The 22,176-nt window shown below is 28.1% G+C and overlaps 1 protein-coding gene across 3 annotated transcripts in view; it reads right to left on the bottom strand.

The window, feature by feature from the left end:
- LOC100161227 overlaps nt 1-22,176 on the bottom strand; it is a 339,202-nt gene that overhangs the window by 119,896 nt on the left and 197,130 nt on the right. For all 3 annotated transcript variants that reach the window (XM_029488366.1, XM_029488365.1, XM_029488367.1), the window contains one exon: nt 11,565-11,691. The gene's annotated coding sequence lies outside the window, so the exon portion shown is untranslated. The remainder of the gene's footprint in view (nt 1-11,564; nt 11,692-22,176) is intronic.

Consider the following 22,176-nt stretch of genomic DNA (forward strand, 5'->3'; position numbering starts at 1 on the left):
CGAGTAAAAACACAAAATACGTATACTTTGAAAATTAAAGTAGGGTAGTATAAATAGTTGATATAATATATACAATATTTTAACGATCTCATAACTGTTAGACGTTTGAGAACCTAATAGAATAACACCGTTTTTGATTTTATTTTTATCTATCGACTATAAAAATTATAATATGTGTTAAATAAATATTTTCTTACATACTATTAAACAAAATAAATTTAAAAAAAGGTATATTGACATTATTTATTTACATAAATTATCATAAATGTGCATTATAAACAATATTATCGAAAACGGAATGTAAACAACATAATTAACTGAGTGATAACATATTATGTGATACATATTCGTAACTTTATCGAAAATTTAAAATTCTTTTCAAAGTATATAAATTTTGTCCGCATTGTTTAATTACATAGTAGTATAAACCACCTACATAAAGTAATAATACAAGTTTATTATACGAAATATTGTCTGCAGACAGTATTAATTAGTTGGTACTATAAGTCTAAACTTTTGCATTGCAGACTACACTTTGGACATGGCTCACTTAGATCGGAAACTGTATAATTATGAGTAATGACTAATGAGTATCCACATTATATAATAGATTAAAAATTTTATTGATTTTTTTGTTACATTTTATTTACATATAATTACCTATTATTATAGTTGTCTGCTTAGTTATATTATTTTCAAATTAAATAATAAATTCTAAAAGTGTAATCATTACACATATACCTACCTACTTATTGCCTGAAAACTTAAACAATGAAAATAAGTTAATTTAAATACCCATTTGATAAAATTATTTAGGTATGTTTATTTTATTTTATTTTGTATACACATTTTAGATGAAAGCGGAACGTTCATAGTAATAATTTATAACGCCTATGAACAGGTATATTTTTGATTCGCTGTAATTATAGGCAAAAACCACCATTTGTACAATATGATTGAAATATTTTTAAGACATATTTTCACTAAGTATAGTTTTGGAAAAATGCCAAATAGCAAATTTTTACCAAACTTTGCTCAGAAGTATTTTATGAATGCGATGATTTATTATTACTTTCAAATTTAATACCGAAACAAAATTCTTTTTTACCCTGACATGAGTGAATCGAGGCGAGCGATTCACGCATTGTAACATCGTATCTGCAGCATATTTGGAACTTTATTTTTATATTACTTCTAGAAAAACACCTTTGACGGGAAGATAGCAAGTAGAAGACAAACATTTTGACCATTTCAATTTTAGTATATACCTCTTATATTTATAACATTCTACCAACATAATATGTAAGTTTGATTTTCAAGACGAAAAATTCGAATTTAAAGTTTAGAGACAAATAATCTCAATATAAAATAATCAATTTTTTTATACTTAAACTAGAATTACTTATGGTTCTGAATTCGTTAAAATATTTGTGTGTGTGTGTTTTTTTTTATTGTAGAAAGCCGTCTTTATATTTGTATAGACAACATTTAATAAATATTAATATTATTATAATGATAATAACGAATATTTGAAATATTTTTATGTCTTACGAAAAAAACCAACAAAATCTTGAGTAGGATTATAAAGCGTCGGTGACGGCGATGACGGAATTACGCGGAGGAAGATATTGAGATATACACCGATTGTACCCACTCCAAAAGAATATTAAAATTCGTTTAATATTAAAAAAAACTAATGAAATCATAAAAAAAAAAAATATCAAAATATAAAGAAAAACGAATTGGATAACACGGCCCCGTATAACATACATAACTAACGTTATAGGTATTATATACTATTCATAGGTTATTACTTGTGGCTTGAGAGTAGAGAAAAACGCGCATGTGACGTGATCACATCGTGTAGATCAGTGCCGTAACCAGAAAAAAATGTTGGGGGGGCACTTAATTTTTTTTCTTTAGCCTTTGAAATGCTAGGATATCTAATTATGACCCCTTTGTTCATAAAGTGTGTCTTCTACTCGTTTTATGACTGTATTATGTTTATGTTAACAAGTATGGTCCCTACATTGGCTACATTTTAATATAACAATGTATTAATATTATTGTAAACCATAGGTAAATGTATTCATCAATATTTTTATCATTATATCAAAATGTGTTATAAACAAAACATTCCAATTTTGGTTCGAATATTATTAAAGTTTACTGACAAAAATACAAGACTATATTAGGACTGTTTAAAACTGGTAGTTTTTTCGTGCAATTAGATCAATAACCGGAAAAAAATATACTTCCAGAAATCCAATTTTAATTTCGAAAAAACATAACAATTTCTCCGCTTTTTGTGTGTTTTGTTTGAAGCGATTTTTTTTTTTAGTCATTCAAAAGTAAAAGTGAATTAAAAAAAAAATACTCTTGTACTATAATACTAATTAAACAATACTACAGATCATAAATCCATTTCCTACATAATCTAGAAAATAGATTAAGGAATTCAAATATATGTTTTCAAAATTAAAATAGCCAAAAGGGCTTTCGGTACTACGTGAATTTGTCTTCCACTTTTTGGATGTTTTGTGGCACATGTAAGTTGAACATTTTTTTATCACAAAATATAGTGACGTGACCGCGCGTATCTATGTACTTTACTGGGGTTCAAGAATCTTAGTCGTCGTTTATCTTAAATTACATAAAGCGTTCGGGGAACTCGCACACACTAATGATCAGTCACTACACACATAGATATAGTATTAAACGATGGATGTACAATATTTCCTAAATCTGACCCCTTCAAAATGGTTCACTTCGACAGCCTTAACTTTCAATTTTTATCAAACATATAATATAATACAAAACAAGCTAAAAAAAATTTGGGGGAGGGGGCACGTGCATACGGCTACGGCACTGGTGTAGATGATTCCGGTGGTGGATGACTAATATTTATTAGTTTATTTCTAACGTTTCCTGCGAGTTTCGGCGTGGACAGCGAACTCTTCTAGGACTTCCTAGGCCCTAGGGACCATAATAATATGCGTTATATCAAGACACTATATTATGCTCGATGGTAAAGTTCCTTTGAAATTACGACGCGTTTCTTCGATGAGAAAAGATCCAGCAGTGTACAACATTGTGTGTGTGTGTGTGTGGTATTGGGAGGGTTGTAACTTGTGTGCGCGCGAGGGGTGGAGTATAGGGGGGGAGGCGTACAGTCTTGATTGAGTTCCGAGCAGGGTTGGATATTATACTCTCTGCTTGTAGCTATTATAGTCCATGCAGGCTAGCCGTTCGATTTCGGTCACGATATATTATTTTATATTGCTGACCGCAGTCCGTCGGTTTTTCGGTCCCCAAAAACAAAGCTGTTAGTTGACAATTCACTTAACTACCCAGATGGAAGGAACAATTTATATTGTTGGTTATTGTTGTGAGCAATTATTACAAGTGGACACAATACTGTGTGCGTAACGCGTTTCAAGACCACTTTACATTGCCCTGCAAATATAATATTATTATGAACGTTATCGCCGTAGAGCACAAATAAAAAAAGAAAGTTCGCGATCAGGAAAATGAATATTTACCAAATATTTGCAAGTTCAATATTGAATGTTTGTGTTTAAGTTGGACGCATAATGTACTTGTATTACCTATAGGACGTACCTATACACGATACATACTTAAAATACATAATAGAAACACGGTTTAATAATATAAGTGAAATAAAAATAAAAGTTCAATGTTCACCGTTGTGTAGGGAAATAACATATTATTATGGTTTAATACAAAACTAAGGAACGTGACTAAAATTATTATATAACTTATATGATTACCATTTAATTATTTCATGTTAGGTACGTGTATTATTAATATATTGTGATTGATTTAAAATTATATTTAATTAGTAGACCAAGTATACCTAAATCAGTCCAAACGTTTTGGGTATTTGAGATACGACTTCCTCGATTGTTTACCGTCACTTATTTTTTCGAAATCTCGTTGACACATTCAATATTATTTGTTTTAACAATAAAATAAAATAAAAATTGTCTTTGACATTTTAATTTAAAAATTAAACTACCTATTATAGTTATTACATAAAAACCAAACGACAACTTAACAATAACTTTTATAATTTTATATAATATACATAATATTATGTTTTATTTTTCATCGAGTATAAAGTTTTAATTTAATTGTTTGAAGAGAGAAACTGGCGCAATTCCAACATAGCTTTTAAAAGTATACACTCATCAATTCCCTACGAAAAATACAGCATAATATGTTACACATGTCGAGTAATTTATATATTATTATTATTATTTATCTGCGAATTACCTGTCAAAATTAAAATTAACAACGGTATGGAAAGTTAGTTGTTTCATCATCAAACACTTGATACAACATTACAACGTTATTATATTATAACCTTACTGGCTAAACTATAATATTATAATTATTATGCTATCATTAAATACAGTTTATTAAACTTGCGGTTGTGCTGGTTTCCACACAGTTATGAACTATATTAGGTATATAAGTTGCGTATGTGAAATCACTGCATGTCCTATACCAAGGGAAGATATTATAATTACTATTTTGTCACGACGACGATATTAAATCCAGTGTGTTTTATTTTTGACACACCTAATTAAAAGTAATAAAATGTACGCGTACGTATATTATTCAGTGTGCACTATTCAGTATTATTGTAACCAACTGCGTACTACCTACCTTTGTTATTAAATTCTTTCAGAAGTTGCTTAAGATTTATAGTTTTAAAATTATTCAAAACGGTTTTGCGTATGTGATTTATGACCGTCAATAAATAATATACAGTAAGTTGTGTTCAAATAATATAATATGTACATTTTAACGCAGTAGAAAAATGTTCAATATACATTTTGATCAGCTTGCTATTAACTTGCCATCTATATATCGAAATGGAGGCATCGTTGCTTTCATATTATATAATGATCAGGAACAAGTTTTTAAAAGCTTTCGGACGACTTAAAACGATTGAAATGTTATATCAGCAATGTTTTTTTATGAAATTTAAAATCTACTATTATAGACACCTGCGTATTTTTGTACACGAGTCGGTCAATCCCGTTAGGTACCATCAGCATAATACGGATAGTAATATATAAAAGCATTACACAATATTGTATTAAAGTGCATAGTATAATAATATGTTAAAATAAGCACAAACATATACGATATACATAATAATATGATGTATAGTATTTGTTATGCGCAGTTTAACTTCTGACACGCGTAAAGAAAAAATCACATGCAAATAGGATACAAAGTGTATTATGGGTAGGAACATAATATCTCAGAGAAATGTACGAAAAAATAATAGTAGATTCTTATCAGATTTTTATATTTTTTTAGTTCGATGCCGCAGTATATCTACGAGGTGTACACAATTTTATCGGTTAAATATAACTTATAGGTACCTATACGGTTATAACTAAAATATTGTTGTAGTTATTATAAGCGTAACATATTAAAATAGGTCAATAATAAGGTATTTATCGATTCACTATACTGTTTCAAAAGAGGGTACCTACTACCTACCTAGTAAAAAACTCAGTTTTTTTGTCTATATATGTTACACCACCTATAGGTGATGTTCAATGGAGTCTATACTTAATAACTCGTGAGTTATGAATGTACAAAGCTCGTAATTGAGGACAATATCGTCACGCGTAGTAAAATATCATTATTATTATTATTATTATATGAAAAACGTAACGCTTTATAATAATATAGTTTACACTGATTCACAAAAAAAAAACGGCTTTTTACATACTCAGCAATTTTGAGTAATATTGTAGTATAACCACCATTCGTCGTAAAAGACTTTTTGTCTCTTTTTTGACTCTACGAACATCGTTCTTTGTGCTATATTATTATGAAATCGGTTTATAATATCGATACCTTTTTTTTTTATATTTATAAATACATACATATTTTTTCAAATATTGTTCTCTAAAATGTTCGGTTATGTACACTAAAATACTTTCAACTTTAACAACAACGAAACTTTTAAAGTTATTTAGTATAGTCTTAGACTATAACCAATACTTAGTTAGGAAAGTATTAGAATAATATATAAAGAGTAGGTAGTATAATATACATATACAAATATATAGGTACCTATCAAAATTTTTACAAACTTTTAGTTTGATTGTTTCTTGTTGCCTTTTAAAGTTTTCAACCATCAGGTTGGGGATAACGATTTTATCTTACAGAGTAAAATAACACGTTTATAATTTACCTCTATGCATCCGTGTGTATAAGTCGTCGAAAGTTTATTTTAAATACCTATTAAACATATGTTTGATGTTTATTCCGATAAATATTTAAAAATGAATTAATAAAGCATAGGTAGGTATAGCGTTCTTTTCCGTGTCAAACATATTTTCTCCATTGGGATTCATAAGTTATAAACTATATAAGAATAATGTGTAAGAAGTAATCTAATAGTATAAATTCTAGACTCTAAAATATCGTTCATTGTATGGTAATAAATTATGATAAGTATTGTATGCGATAGTTTATTATAGACAGAGCTGGATTTAGGTTTGTTGGGGGCCCCAGGGACTATACCAGGAACAGGTCTCCATAATCCAGACTTTTATTTCGAGGTTGGCTCGGAGGTTTAAAAACTTTATTTTGGGAAAATAAACCTGAGAACTCTATTTTTGCTGTATAGACTGTATGGTATTCAAGAAGAGGAAACATCAATACAACGTATATGGCAATGATTGATATCTGAAGGCTGTTGGTTTTTACTGTCACAAAAAAATAAAATAAAATAAATATTCAAAAAGGAATACTTATTAAATGCAATCATAAAAAAGTTCATTATTTCATATTGTTTTTATTAATTAATATAAATCAGTGTTGTGATTGCAGTATTTTTATCGCATTAAATCAGTGCCATATTTATTTTTAAGATAAAATAAAATAATGTTAGTAAAGTTATGGCGATAAACAACTCAAATAATATATTATACGTTTCAGCACACGTGTAATTTATAAAATAAATGAATTAAATTAAATCTGTTAATATCTAGTGCTGCCGAATAATTTGTTACAGTTTGTACACGAAACAAGAAACTTTGTCCTTGTATATTGTTATAGGTGTGTCGCATACGTGTTCATGAATATAATTGTTGTTTATTCAACAATACAACAACTATGCGCATGATTACACAGCCATTAGATTAAAAACATGGAAAATTTAATCAAAATTATAGGACTTTAGGGTAGAAAATTCTAATAACAAAATAGATTGTCTTCTATAAAACGAAATCAATAGCTGCCGTAATATTAAACGGGATTGAGATGATTGGAATAATTTTTATCCATTACTAAACATTCATTTTTCTGGAAAAATCCAATATTCGTATTTTTTTCACGAACAATTCTAAATTTTAAAAATAATAATTCCAATAACGAGTCTTATAAATCGGGGAAATCTATTGAATTTATAACAAAGAAGGCAGGAAATAGCATTGAAGAATTGCACTCCAGGGTACAATAAATATAATACCGTAAATATTTCAAATTTTAAACGACTCTCTGTGTTATACACATTGTTCTACTATGTAAATGTTATAGCGAAATTCCAGTCAAGTGCGATTCTATTTTCTAAATATAATTTTGGAGGGTAAAAGTTAGGAATGTGATACAGATATAATTATGTATGATATGTGCGTCTTCTGCGACTTAGTTTGTGTCTGTCGGATTATATTAAATACAAATTCATACTATATTATATGAACGTAAATGTGTACTTAGATAAATACAAAAAATAACAATTTCAAATTTCCTGGAAAGCTCATTCTCTTGTAGGTTGCGTACGTAGTGTACTACGGTTGTAATAATTTAGCATCCATTTGGCTGATTCAAAACTGCTTAGTATTATTTATTTATTTATTAGTTTATAACTTAGTGAAATACTTATTTTACAGAATTTATTAAGTACTAATAGGTAGGCTAGGGTAGAGATAGTGTGGGATACTTTTTTTTTTTTTTTATATTTTGAAAGAAAAATTGTAAGACAATGTATATCATTCTGTGCTTCTACTGATTTATTTTGAGTTCTAATATTCAAACTAAATAATTGAATAACGATATTCACAGGCTGCTTTTTATTAATGATACCTGCAGGTGGAGATGGTGAATTTCTAGCTAACATTTTTTTTTACAAATTGTTTTAAATTGATTTAATGATTTGAAATATGATGACATGTAAGTCTCTGGCCCACACGAATTCAGTTAGGAGTAGGGCCTGCAGCTTTATAGAGTTCATTTGTGAGCATAATAATATTACGAATTATACAAAAACGTCTAAAAAAATCCCTCTGTAATACCGATTTGAGTTTTATTTTTTATTTTTTGAACAACTGATAAATGGGAAGCTCATTACTTCGTAGTAAATTAAATCTATTTTGTATTATATTATTATCGTATAGTATAATGAAGACAATTTGTTTATTATTGGACGACATATTTAGTAGAATATCAAAATAGATAGACATTTGTACAAAACGTTATACTTTTCTGTTCGTTTTGATTATGCAAGTAGATTATTATTTATTCATATTCAGTTAAAAAAATATCACTGCGCTAAATAATGTTCAACTGTTTTGAAAAAATACAAAAAAATAAAAATAAAAAATAATACGTACTATGTTATTTATTTTTGTTGTTTCACTAAGTACTAGGTAAAAAAATAGGTTTCTATTTCACTTTCAGAATAAATTGGTACATTATTTTAAAATGAATTATGTACACATATTTCCATAGCCTCACGTTTTACATTTCACGAAATAAATTTCAATGCAAAAATAACAATTATGTACTGACATTAAATGCAAGTGACACAAATGTATAATATTATGTATCAACTAGTTTTTGTAGAATTATAACTTAAACTAATACCAGTTTTTGAAAACAATTTTCCTTAACTTAAATTCACGGCTGAAATAAGAGACTCGAAATTGTTTATATTTTCAAAACTATTTAATTATAGTTATGCGATTTTCTTATGTTTCAAAATGGTGATTTATTCATTTATCTATAGCTATAAAAACATTTAACATGATGTTATGCAACTAATATTGTTGACATATTGTGAATGACTGTATTGTATTTTCGTTTAATTCTAAGACATTGATGTAATGTGTGAATTTATGTATTTGTTAATTTCAAACAAAATGGAAGTGGATTAAATGAATTTAAAGCGTTACTCTCTCAATATACATATTTATAAATCATGATTATATTATCGTTAAATCGTTATTAATAATGGTTTATTAAATGATTTATTTACTGTCAATGGTTTATTAAACCATGATTTGACCATGATTTATTTACTACAACGTTTACAAATTATAAATATATCAAGCTTAGAAACAAAAGATGAATTTTATAATGCATAAACATTATTAAATTGTATATGAAATTATTTATTTGTATGTTATATTTTAGTATATTTAGTAGTTTTCGTGTATTTTAGAGGTGTATGTTGTTCGTAAATCATCGTTTAAAAATAAATGAAAATTAAATATATCAAAATATGATTAGACTCAAGGGCCACAGTTTTTTAATCACTTTTTTAGCATTATTCATGTGCAGCATAGTCCCTATTTAAACATAAAAAACGTCATCACACGTTTCGTGTTACACTAGCTTCATAATGTGATATTGTTTAAAAATAATATGTATTCTTTTTTTTTTAAATAAACGTAATTTTTAGCCACACAGTAAAAAAAATGTGCAACCGGTGAATTATAACTGCCATAAATTGAATTTTGTACAATAAAACAAATATCATATTTTTAATATTTTATTATTGTTCGCACTTTAATTTATTAAAGCTAAACAGAAGACACGGTTTTGATTCAGATTTATTAAAAATATTTACTGAATAGGGTATTTATATTGTTGAATTTGAATTTGGAGCTTTTATTATAATCATAAATTTGGTAGTTTAGTACCTATGTATAAGTAAAAAGAAAAAACAATACCTAACGATATACAATTATTATAATTTTTTATTACAATAAAATATAATTATCAACACACTGCATAATAATGCAAACTTAGAATATAAAACAAAGTATTATGTCAAAACTTATATAATAAAACGCTTGGTGTTTAGTAAGATAAGTGATTAAATATTAGGAATTTAAAATTTTTTTAGCGTTATAGTTAGGTTCCTATTAATACAGTTAAACAAGTTATCAGTTTTCAATAAAATTACCTAATCAAATGTTGTTCAGATTAATATTAAAATACCTTAAATTAATATAAAACATCATACTTTTTACTAACGTATTTATATTAAATGCTATATTTGATATTAATATATTATGTCATGTTAATGTATTACATCGAGTATTTGGCAATTTATGCATATTCGATATTAACGTGATTTTCGCTAGTTGAAATAATAATTGTCCATTAAAATTGGCAGTTCAATGGAATTAATTATTAAAACAAAAATATGCATGGCATTTGTTTTCAAAGAGCCCTGACTGAATTAGTTATTTATAACTAAAACTCAGTTTCTTCTGTTAATGATATTATAATACACTTCATGACAAGATTAATATCATCAAAAAATTTGAGGGACGGAGACCGTTTTATAGTATGCACTATTATGTTGTTCTGGATAAAATTCACGAGACTCTTATTAATCTAATATTACCATTTATAACATTTTATTTTGAACGATGCATCTGATTTATGGGTTTTAAGATTACCGTTCGACCGTTATTAAAATGGATCAGGAAACATATTATTAACTTTTCAATGTTCTTGAAAACGAAATTAATGCTAGAGCTTTGTTAATAGAGTCGATTGCGGTTGTGCTGCAGTATTGCAATTAAAATCCATAAATGTTATAAGAGTATTAGGAATGGAATCGTTTCAAAACCACTCAATATTAGTGGAAACTCCTGTAAAATCAAAAAGGAATTTCCGAGGTACTCAGACGTGAAGATACGAATCTGATGTAATTCGGAGATGCAAATATGGGTTTTGTTTAACACGGGAACATAACATTGCGGCGATAGGCGTATTCAAATGTAGATTACTCATTGTAAACCATATTGACGCATTGTGTTATGTTTTTACGGCTTTTACAGTCGATTGAACATAGTACAATAGGTGATCGTAAAATACATATCTAGGTAAAGTCTATAGAAACGAATGGGTGTGTCCAGTGTTATAGGAGTTTTCAATTTTCAGACGATAGCCAATTTTGTTGAGTCAACAAAACGTGCAGAATATCAGTCCACGCGATAATATCATATGTTTGAGTTAAATATTAGCTCAGTTAAGTGTACTGAATAAAATACAAAAGTAATAAAGAGGGTACTCTCATAAATTTTGAAAGTAAAGGACATTTTTTTTTCTACCACGGCCCACAACCAATTATTCAACACGATAAATAAAAACGTTCCTTTAAAATTTGTGAACTCCCGATGTTTTAAAATAAAAGTAACTGTTATCGATTGAAAAATAATGTAATATAATATTATTAATTTAGTAGGTAACACAAAATATATAAATATAATTACTTTCCATCAAATTATTTTTCAAAATAATTAGTTCACTTTATTGTGCTTTGTAATTTTGGTTTATATACAGGTACGGCGCTGATGTAGTCTTCCATCACCAGAAATATCACAATTCACAGCATAAAATCTAAAACAAAGGTAGGTACATATTATTATTTTTTTACATTATCTTTCATTCGTCATTTTAATAATCATATTCTAGGTTCTATAATACTAAAATGTTAATCTTCAAAATGTATTAAACTTTTTCAAATGCTTAAGTAAAATGGTATTTGTTATTTATTTTATAAGATAGTAATTACTATATTCAAATACGAGAACAAAATAAGAAATTGAAATTGCTGTTTTTTATTTTCAATTGTTATGTAAACGAACAATAATTAACAAAATATTCAATATATATATATATACATGTTATCATTATGTACATCCATTAAAACAATATTCCAAGATAACTAATTTAATAATGTATTTTATATTCATATTATGGACTATAGACAAATGGTTGTTAAAAACTTAAATATTTATTTTTTTATTTTTTCATTTTTTATTTATTTTTTTCATTGATCGTTAAGTCCGGTAACTATGGCCATTAGCTGTTTTAGTTTTTTTATTTGTTTGTAGGGAAGGGTACTGTTGGTTTATAAACAAGTGTGTGTAGTTTTGGCAGATTTTTTAGTGGGCACCCATTGGTATCTGCCATGCCCGGGTGGGGGATGACGGCACTTCTCTCCGGACACCGTGACTTGCCCGAAGAGAAATGCCACCCATGAACCGAGGTTTGAACCAGCGCCGTTGTGTGTCACAACCGACGCCTTAGTCCGCACGGCCACTCCGTACCCTAATGTTATTTTTATAAGTATTATAATATGTATGATATTAGTTAAATTTGTTTAAGTCAAAATAATGATAAATTACATACTATACATTGAGAATTTTGATTTTACGTTGTTTATAAACTACAGCATACAATGCAAAGGATACTTTGATTCCTTATATAGGTCCCGCGATTATCGAGATCCATTTGCTTTAAATTTAAATTTGTAACAACATTTCGAAGGGTTATAATATATCAAATTGTTATATACATGGTATAGGTATTAGGTACCAGATGTTCAACGGTAATAATTATTGATTTTTTTTTTTTTTTATTTAATATTTTTTGATTCTACTAATATAGTATTTTCTGTCGATATTTGTATACAATGTCTTAGATACAAATAGGATAACGAGCTTATCGGCTTAAAAATGTATAATAATATTATAGTATATAATATTATGCTTGTTTTATATTATTACATCATTTGTTCACTACTTTTTTTTGGCAAAGTTAAATGCGCAGAATACAGTGATAAATTACTATACATTAGAAACTCAACAGAGTTTGTACTTTAAGTAGGTATACTTAGTACTTAATTCAAATTTATAATCACGAGTTAGTATAATAGTTGTTAAAGTTGTCACAAAAATTCGAAAAACGGAAAATAATATATATAAATATATAATTGTTGGTATTCCGTGATCAACTTAAATTATGCGTTTTTCGATTTTGATAAGAATATATGATGATGTGTTATGCATTAGGTATAATAATTATTAAAATCTTTCTTACTGTAGTAATGGCGTTAAAATCAATATTTATGTTTTTTTTCAGGAAGTCTTAATGTAAACATTGTTGATATATTTGATTATTTTTAGTTGTTTAATAGAAATAATATTGGTTTACAACCTTTCTTGAATGAAAATAAATAAATGCCACGTAAAAAACATTAGGCTTACGTGAAAAATATTTATATTTTGTTATAATATAATACGTTAGGTACGCATTCGATAAATTATATTTTCTTAAAACAATAAAGAACTTTAAATATATTTTCATGTTTATTATTATACAATGTTATACGTAAACGAATATATGAAGAATGGTTAATTTGTTGTTCCGAATATTATGCAAACTGTCAATGTAACATGAGTATGCACTAAAATATTTGATACCCCTACAAATTCGGTTGAATTTTCTAAAATGTGCTCTAAAGTACTAATCACAATTATTATATTTGTTAGTCATCATTTAGTTTAGCTATATATTTATTTCATTTATAAAAGAATGCATTCACGGGAAAGTTATAAGTTTTAATATATTTATTGTATGAGTTGTATTGTTGTACTTTCTCAATTTATTCATTTTATACCAACATTTTTATATATTTGATTTACTCTAATAATTAATATTTGAACAATAATAATTGTCATATAGCATAATATTAATTATCTTTTATAAAATCGATAATAAAATAGTTAATACAAATATAATTTATTGTTAATAAATATGAATAATAACAAATTCTAAATAAATAGAATCATATGTTTATACAATTATTTACTTAAAATTTGATTCGAGTATATTTCTCAGGTGCATAATTTAATATTACTCTCATGATTAATAAAATAATGTATAATCTCCATTGGATATACATTTGATGTGCCTTCAATCAACATTGATATTAAAATTGCCAATAGCATCTACAAAATAATGTCAATATATCTACATACATATACATTTTTTTTTATATATACATATATTGAGTCATTCCCTTTGATGTGTTGTAATAATTAAAAAATGTCATCTTCTTTCAATGAGATTTTCACAATTGATGATATATATATATATTTCTAGTTCTCGTACTTAGTGCCAACCATACATTTTTTGCAAATCTAAATTATGGAAATAAGTATCCATGTATAGATTGTATTTTTAAAGGAAAAAGACAATAAAGCAGACAGAATACAAACAACTGTAATATTTACCTTTGCTTTTCAGTAAAACGAGTACTGTAGTAAATTAAAATACTTTTGAACAGAGTCTTTACTCGATAGGTTTTATGTAGGATATCTTTTGAAACGACTTTAGTTGTACATTTCATTAAACATGTATAGCAATGAAACATGAGAATTAATTTCAAAAATATTTCCACTCAATTGGTCAATCATCTATTTTGTCTTATTATTTCAATTTATTTCTAATGTGGACCTTTTGATGACTATAAAATCGAATAGCTATTATACAATAGTGACGTTTTTTCGCGTTCTTTGAAATCAGATGGGTATTGTATTTTACCTCTATATAAATGCTTTAAAAACAAATAAAGGGTTGGATTGGGGTAGAATGAATCAGAAGACGAATAAAATAACACTGTAAATTACAATAAATAAATTCGTGATTGTTTGTTGGACAGTTTCTAATATAACGAAGTAGTTAGTTTCGTGAAAATTCGTGTGCGTCAACGTGTTTTTTGAAATAAAAAGAGTGCGGAACTTCCGAGATAAGCCCTATCGTTCTTTTCGGCGTATAAATCGTGAGAAATAGTAAATAAACGTGTAAACATTACACGACGGTGCTATTGAAACGTCTCTATTGTCGAAGGATTTTGTAAACAGTAACGTGTGTATATAATATATATTGTAGTACTAGGTGGCAAAAAATTTGTTCCCGCGGAGAATGTCTGTGTGTGATTGGACAATATTGGAAAGAACGGAGATAGAGACACAGAGAAAAGGAAAAAGATACATTTCACAGCAAACTAAACCATCGGTACGCCGGGTTATCTGTAAATCTGGAAAACACACACGATGTGGCGAAACACAATTCGTAGGTAGGTATACAGTTGCACCTATACGTATACAATACCTAAATACAATACGGTCGCGCGCGGGTCGTTCGGGCGGGCAGTCGGACGATAAATTTCCTGTATCTACGTCTGTTGTCGTCGCGGCGTGTCCCGAAAATCCATTAGCCACACCATATTATATAATCGTATATATAATATTATAGTAATATAATATAGGAGGCGCACCTCCTACTACCATGGTCGTGGGCATAAAGTACCGCGTTTCGGACAGTTGAGCCGCGTGGGGGTGGTGTGGTTGGTTGGGTGTGATTGGGAGGTGCGGTGGCGCAGCGTTTGACCAAAAACGATATATAGCACGACGAACGAGTATAATGAATCGAAATCCACCTCCTTCGATCGCCCGCCGTCGTCGCCGTTGTATAATAATAATAATATTATTATTATTATTATTATTATTATTAATATTATCGTCATCATCAAGGGCTATATAATAATATATAGTGGTGGGCGAGTGAGCGCGCAAAAGAGGAAAGGATTTGATTTGTTTTGCGCCCGTCGCCATAAAAATACGCTCGCACCTATATTATACCTGGTGAACGTGATAATAGACGAAATGATTTAGGCTGGGCGGTACGTCACGGTATAATCATAATATTATACCATCACGTCACGATCATGTTGGCCCGGACGACTAACCTAACTAACCTAACCGATGATTTATAATAATGTGTTCGTAAATATATTTCACCACACGGCCATGAAACCCCCGCCGGGTCGTCCGTCCGAAATTGGACCGACTATATTATATATTATTATAACAAGCCGTCGCCGCCGATGACGATGATGACCGTGATGATGACGATGATGATAATACGCCGGTGTAATAATATTATACATTATAGTTGATTAATGTTTGATAAGGACTGTCAGTGTTATCAAATGTCCAGGTGTGTGTGAGTGTGTGTGTGTGTGTGTGTGTGTGTGTGTGTGTGTGTGTGTGGCAGTTGGCAGATATGACAAGCCTATTGTATAGTACAAAACGCGTGCAGGAAAATATACAAGTTGATATTTCAACGCACATAATATTGAGGTGACTGGTGAGTTAATTTTCATTTTTTTTTTTTAAATTCTAATCGACATCTCAGGGTGACCGCAGTTCAGACGGTACTCAGTCAGACGTTTTGATTTTTTTTTTCTCTTGAGTAATGGTCGCCTTGAAAAACTCCATTGGCCGAAAAAAAGTTAATGCGACGTACTGTGCGCGTCCAGTGTGGCGGTTATACACCGCAGTAAAACATATAAATATATAGGGCGTAGATATTATGAGTGAGACGTTATCGAATTTTCGATTTCATTTTTCAAAATGTCTACCGGTAAACCACGACGTTTCATTATACGCCTCAATAAACGCTAAACATTTTTATAAAAGTTTTCAGAAATAAAATAGTACCGTATTCATAATATTATATCACTACGATTAAAAATCATTAGTTTTTACCCGATTTTCAACGAAGAAATAATTTAAGAAACATAAGCGTAATTTAATAATGTTATCATAATATTATCAATACTAAGGAGTCTTAGGTAATTGTAATTTAGATAATATGCACAAAAAACGACTTTAAAATTGCTAATTTTTTTTTTTTTTTTTGTTAATATTTATCTAGTTTGTATAACCTGTATAAAATATATTTACAATAAGCTCAATGGAGGGATACATAATTGGTTGGCTCGATTGAAGACGCTATTCAATAATAGCACTTCATGGGCTAAAATTAAATATTGTTCTATGCACCTATATCTTTCTTATTTTTCAAAATTTTTCATAATAATATATTTCTTTCTGTTACAGTTATTATTTAAAGTTTAAACTAATAATTAATATTTAATTTTTTTTTTTTTTTTATTAAAATATATAAATAGCAGGTAATCTTTTCGTTATAAATTCAGTCCGGTGAATAATACATGATAATATCATAGATATTATTGGTATATTTGGTATTATTCATTAAATATGAAAATACAATTTACTGGATAATGTATACCAGGGGTTGGCAACCTTTTTGATGACAAAGGCCAAAAAATAAATATACATTTTTCACGGGCCATAATTTGAATATACCTATTTCATTTTAAACACAAATATAATATATACCTGGCCGTGTCGAATTTACTTTATTTAGATATAAAATGTTATCTAAAAACAAATCACATTTTAATCTACCTTTTCCAGTCCATACTATATTAGTTCACTGTTTTTATACACAATGTATATATTAACACAGATACTCATTATACATAAATATTATTTGATATTAAAAATGTAAAATCAATTTTTAAGAAAACTATGTTTTTAAAGTTGCAATACAGTATATTATTTTCATACGATATTTATTATAGCATTATAGCTTAGATATTAGCTTGTGAAATATTTAAAATAATGATTCTTTGTTTGGGGAGGAGTGCCCAAAAGTTTTCTTAAATTAGTATGTCAAAAAAATTACCAGTGCTAAAGAATATTTTTATAATAATAATGCAAGCACGACAATTTTTAATAAACTTAGTTTATATTGTTAATTTTTATATTTCTCAACATTTGTCACTGTATTTTCAGAATACTTATTTTTGTTTTTTAACCATTAAAGTATGAAAAATGTAATCATAAACAGTGTATATAAAAATGTGTAAAATAAATTTTAAAAAAGCCAAGTTTAAGGTATGATTGGTTTATTTTAAATTTAATCTTCAAAATATGAAAAAGCTCACCATTATTTAAGATAATTTGAATTTCATTATATTATGTAGGTAGTTAATAATAATGTAATTTTTATTTTGTACCCTTATATTTAAATAGTTCCCAGTTCAACTACAAGTGCGTCAGTTTGAGTATAATATAATTTATGTTATATAATTAATATATATATTTTTAAACTATATGATTACGTACCTAAAATTTCTGTTTTATGGCTTATATAATTGTAAGTCGATATACAATAAAGAAAACTAACAATATCTTTGTATTAATAGGTTAATTGTATAGGTTTAATACAAATCTCATAACTAGGTATTGTCTTGTTTATTTTTATAGCTTTAAAAAAAAATATTATAATTTATTAGCTATTTTTATTTTAGTACATTGAAATATATGTATTTCATTCTGCTACTCTAAACATATTTCCCTAACCTAGCCTGACAAGTGACGAGCATAAACTAAAATGTATTTTATGTGGAAAATAAATGATAATTTTATAATATTGTTAAATTTTTAATGAATAAGTATCAGCTGTACACTCATTCAGTAAACGGCAGTAAAAAATAAAATCAATTTAAATACTGACACAATGATTTATATTATGTTCGATCACACCTATAGTATATTTTGTTGTTAGGATGTTGCGTAGTTTTTAATTAAATGTGATTTAACATTTTTCACGAAAAATGTGTTGAGCTTAATGAAATATTTAAAGATTAACATAATAGGCCGTTTATAATTTACTAATACCAAAATGCCTTGGCACCTTATAAAAATGTATACAATCAAATTAATTTTCTATGAACAAAAAGTCAAATTAAAAAGTAATTATAATTTCAGTTTTTCTACATAATATATCATAATCAAGTTTTCTATAAGTAATTGCATTTAAAATCATCTTTATATTTATGATGGGAAATGAACTACAAGAATATAATTCTGTAAAAATGTAATTTTTTTATTTTCATCTAATAATACACAACAATAAATTCGTTCAAATAAATTTATTTCATTTTAATAAGGATGGGTTATTATAAAGTATTTATTTAACCATCTAAACTATTTTTTATTTATACTGAAAAAATATTCTTAACACGTCTTATTAGAGCACTAACTTTGTAGAATATCATCATTAAAGCACATCGAACTAGGTACCTTCTACTTATTAATGCTTATCTTAGGTAAATTTGGTACTACACAATATACAATGCGAAATTCACAATACACAATGACCATCAGTTAGGTTAAAAAGAACCTATATTGATTCAAGATCAAAATCAAGGTCAAACCAACGATTTTTTTATTAAAATGTGTAAAGTTAGCTCATAAATATATTGTAATAACATAATAATATAATATATTATTAGAGAATAGTAGAGCATTTTGTTCCGTATAATAATTGTGCGTACTTCTCTCAATATACTTTTTATTGTACATAATGTATAATCTAATATGGTGGTAGTTAAAACCCATAAAAACGGTTTGAAAAAAGTCATGGTATCATGTTAATCATGACGTTGTCAGATGATAAACGTAATTGTTTGAAAAGTCTAAGAAACTCTAAATAGAAGCTAGAATGTGATAACAATACGAGTACAATACCATTCCGATTTATGAAAAGATAAAATTAAATATTATATTATATATTATCTTTAATCTTGTAGAATAATAAACTACGAAAACCAGCTTAGATATTGTACTGAATATTCGCTTTTGACTTGACTTTTCTCGTTGTGTCTTTTGCTGTTCATTTTACTGTATTTCACGAGTATGACATCATAGGGTTTCAATAAAATTGTAATACGGCGTTATAGATAGGCTATTTAGCAACACTACTGTCGTGGGTATTTTATACGGTATCTAGAATATGATCGAAGCATGATATTATTATTGTGATATTATAGTGAAACTTCTATAATATAACGAACTTCCATTCAACAAAATTTTCTGTTTGACGATATATTTTTGGGAACAAAACCAAATTAGAACCAAATTTATTCAATTCTATTTAAAGAAATTCTCTACAGTACGAATTTTTTTTTTAAGCCCCACGAGACTTCGTACTATGGAAGTTTCACTGTATTATGATAAAATACAACGAAGTAGGTTAGAAGAAAGTAAAGCTAAATATTAGTAAGCTGTATACAAATATTATACACACTTCGCGCTATACATAATATATTACATATTTACATTTAACGATTGACTGAATATATACTATTTTTTGTAACTTGGAACAAATAGTGTTTTTATTATACAATAGTAGTAGTTATTTATGAGGAACTACTAGGTAGAAGGTAGTCTTATCACCTAAGATTATTTAATTTAAAAATACAACAACAATTTTATTATAATAATGAAAAATTAATGCTGTCTTACCAGAAATATTTTAAATAATATATTTATTTAATCATTTAAGTGTATTAAAATATTATTATTATATTTCATTATTTTCATTCTATTATGAGTAATAATAATAATACAATATATTCTGTCGCTTAAGTGTCAACTAATTAAATAGCATCTACCAGTAGCCCGAATATAATATTATATTAGTGATTATATAACCTGTATAATAATATCATAGTTCACGAATTTTGTCTCAAAACTTAAGTAAAATGAAATCGATAATATTATTCGTCGTGTACATAAATACAGTTTCGGAACGATGGTATTACCTTGAACCTATTGAAATTGCTCCATGGCTTGGCTTCAACACAGACTTTTTGTTTTCGTGATTTGAAGGACAATAATCTCCCTCAGATCGTGTTATTGATTTTGTTCGACGCGGCAGATAGGAAAAAAAATGAAGAAAAAAGGAACGTCATCACGATCATTATACCAACAACGCAAGCCTTGACCGGAAATGCTACAACAGTAGAGTCTGGGGTGTGTGTGCGTGTGTGTGTGTGTGTGTGAGAGAAATAACGGAATTACATGAGCGACTGACAACACCATAACGAGTTGATGACTTTTATTGTGGCCCTCGCAATGCGCTGCGAAGGGCGAGGAACAACGATTCTACAGATTTGGTTTTACTATTTCTTTTTTTTTTCTCTTTCCCATTCATTCGTTCCATCGCTCGGTTTCTTCTCAATCCCATTCTTCTTGCTGTCTGCTCCTAATCCTGTTCCTGAACTCTTGATTCATCTTGTCAAAATCCGGGTCGAAGTCCGGTCCTTGAGGATGTTCCGATGGCACAGTGGGCACCTGCTGGCGCAACCATTCGTGCGGCCGAACACAGCCTTCCGGTAATCCATCGGCGACCATTGCCGCTGCCGTTTTCTGTTGTCTGTTATCGTCTTTTACAACACCGTTACCACCGCCACTGGACACAATTTCGTCCATGGTGTCCAAATAGTTGGGACTTAAAATTTTGTTTTTATTCGTATGACGAATAAAATCGTCGATGTTATAATACAGTTCTGTGTATACATAACAACGTGCGTTTGGATACGCATACGAGCATGTTTATTTATTTTCATTTTATCGCTATGATTAGAGGTAGGTAACTAGTTATAAAAAAGTTATGTTGCATTCAATATATTTTTTTACGACTCATAAACTGTGTAAGGTCTCTATTATGGCGGAGAAGAGATTTTAGTACCTAATCTATATCGATCGATTCACTTTCGACCATAATTTAATTTGATGAAATACTTGTGATTATTAAAAAGGACTTGTGTAAAAAAAAAAAAAATACTATTGGCTTAAAATAATATGCAATTCGTTTATAATATTATATTTTTAACGTAGTGAACAGTTTGTTCAACACTTTCCGTTCACGAACCACTCCGTACATTCGTCGATTACAACACAGTAATAATTATCTACACCCACCAGTTTCGATAATCTGAGTAGTAGTTATACACAGTACACTGAATAATAAATCATCGTTATTATTTAATAAGTAATGATTTTGATAAATATATTCTATTACATAGTATTATTACAGCAGTACTATAGTAGGCGATTTAAACAGTTTTTCAACATATTTGTATTTTTGCCTCATTATAATTTAAGTACGTATAAAATTAGTCTAATAGTTTTGACTCTAATCCGACTTAATCGTTTTGAACGATTATAATAATAACACTAACCGTGAAATTCATAAATTTCAATGGTAGGTGGTTTGTTGTGATATTAATTATTTTATAACATACGGTTTTCATATTATAGTTTATGGGCGATTCGGTAAATATCGAGCATTATCGATCTGCCAAACAATCGA

This window comes from Acyrthosiphon pisum, chromosome A1 (genome assembly GCF_005508785.2).
Source record: "Acyrthosiphon pisum isolate AL4f chromosome A1, pea_aphid_22Mar2018_4r6ur, whole genome shotgun sequence".
Taxonomy (NCBI): Eukaryota; Metazoa; Arthropoda; class Insecta; order Hemiptera; family Aphididae; genus Acyrthosiphon; species Acyrthosiphon pisum.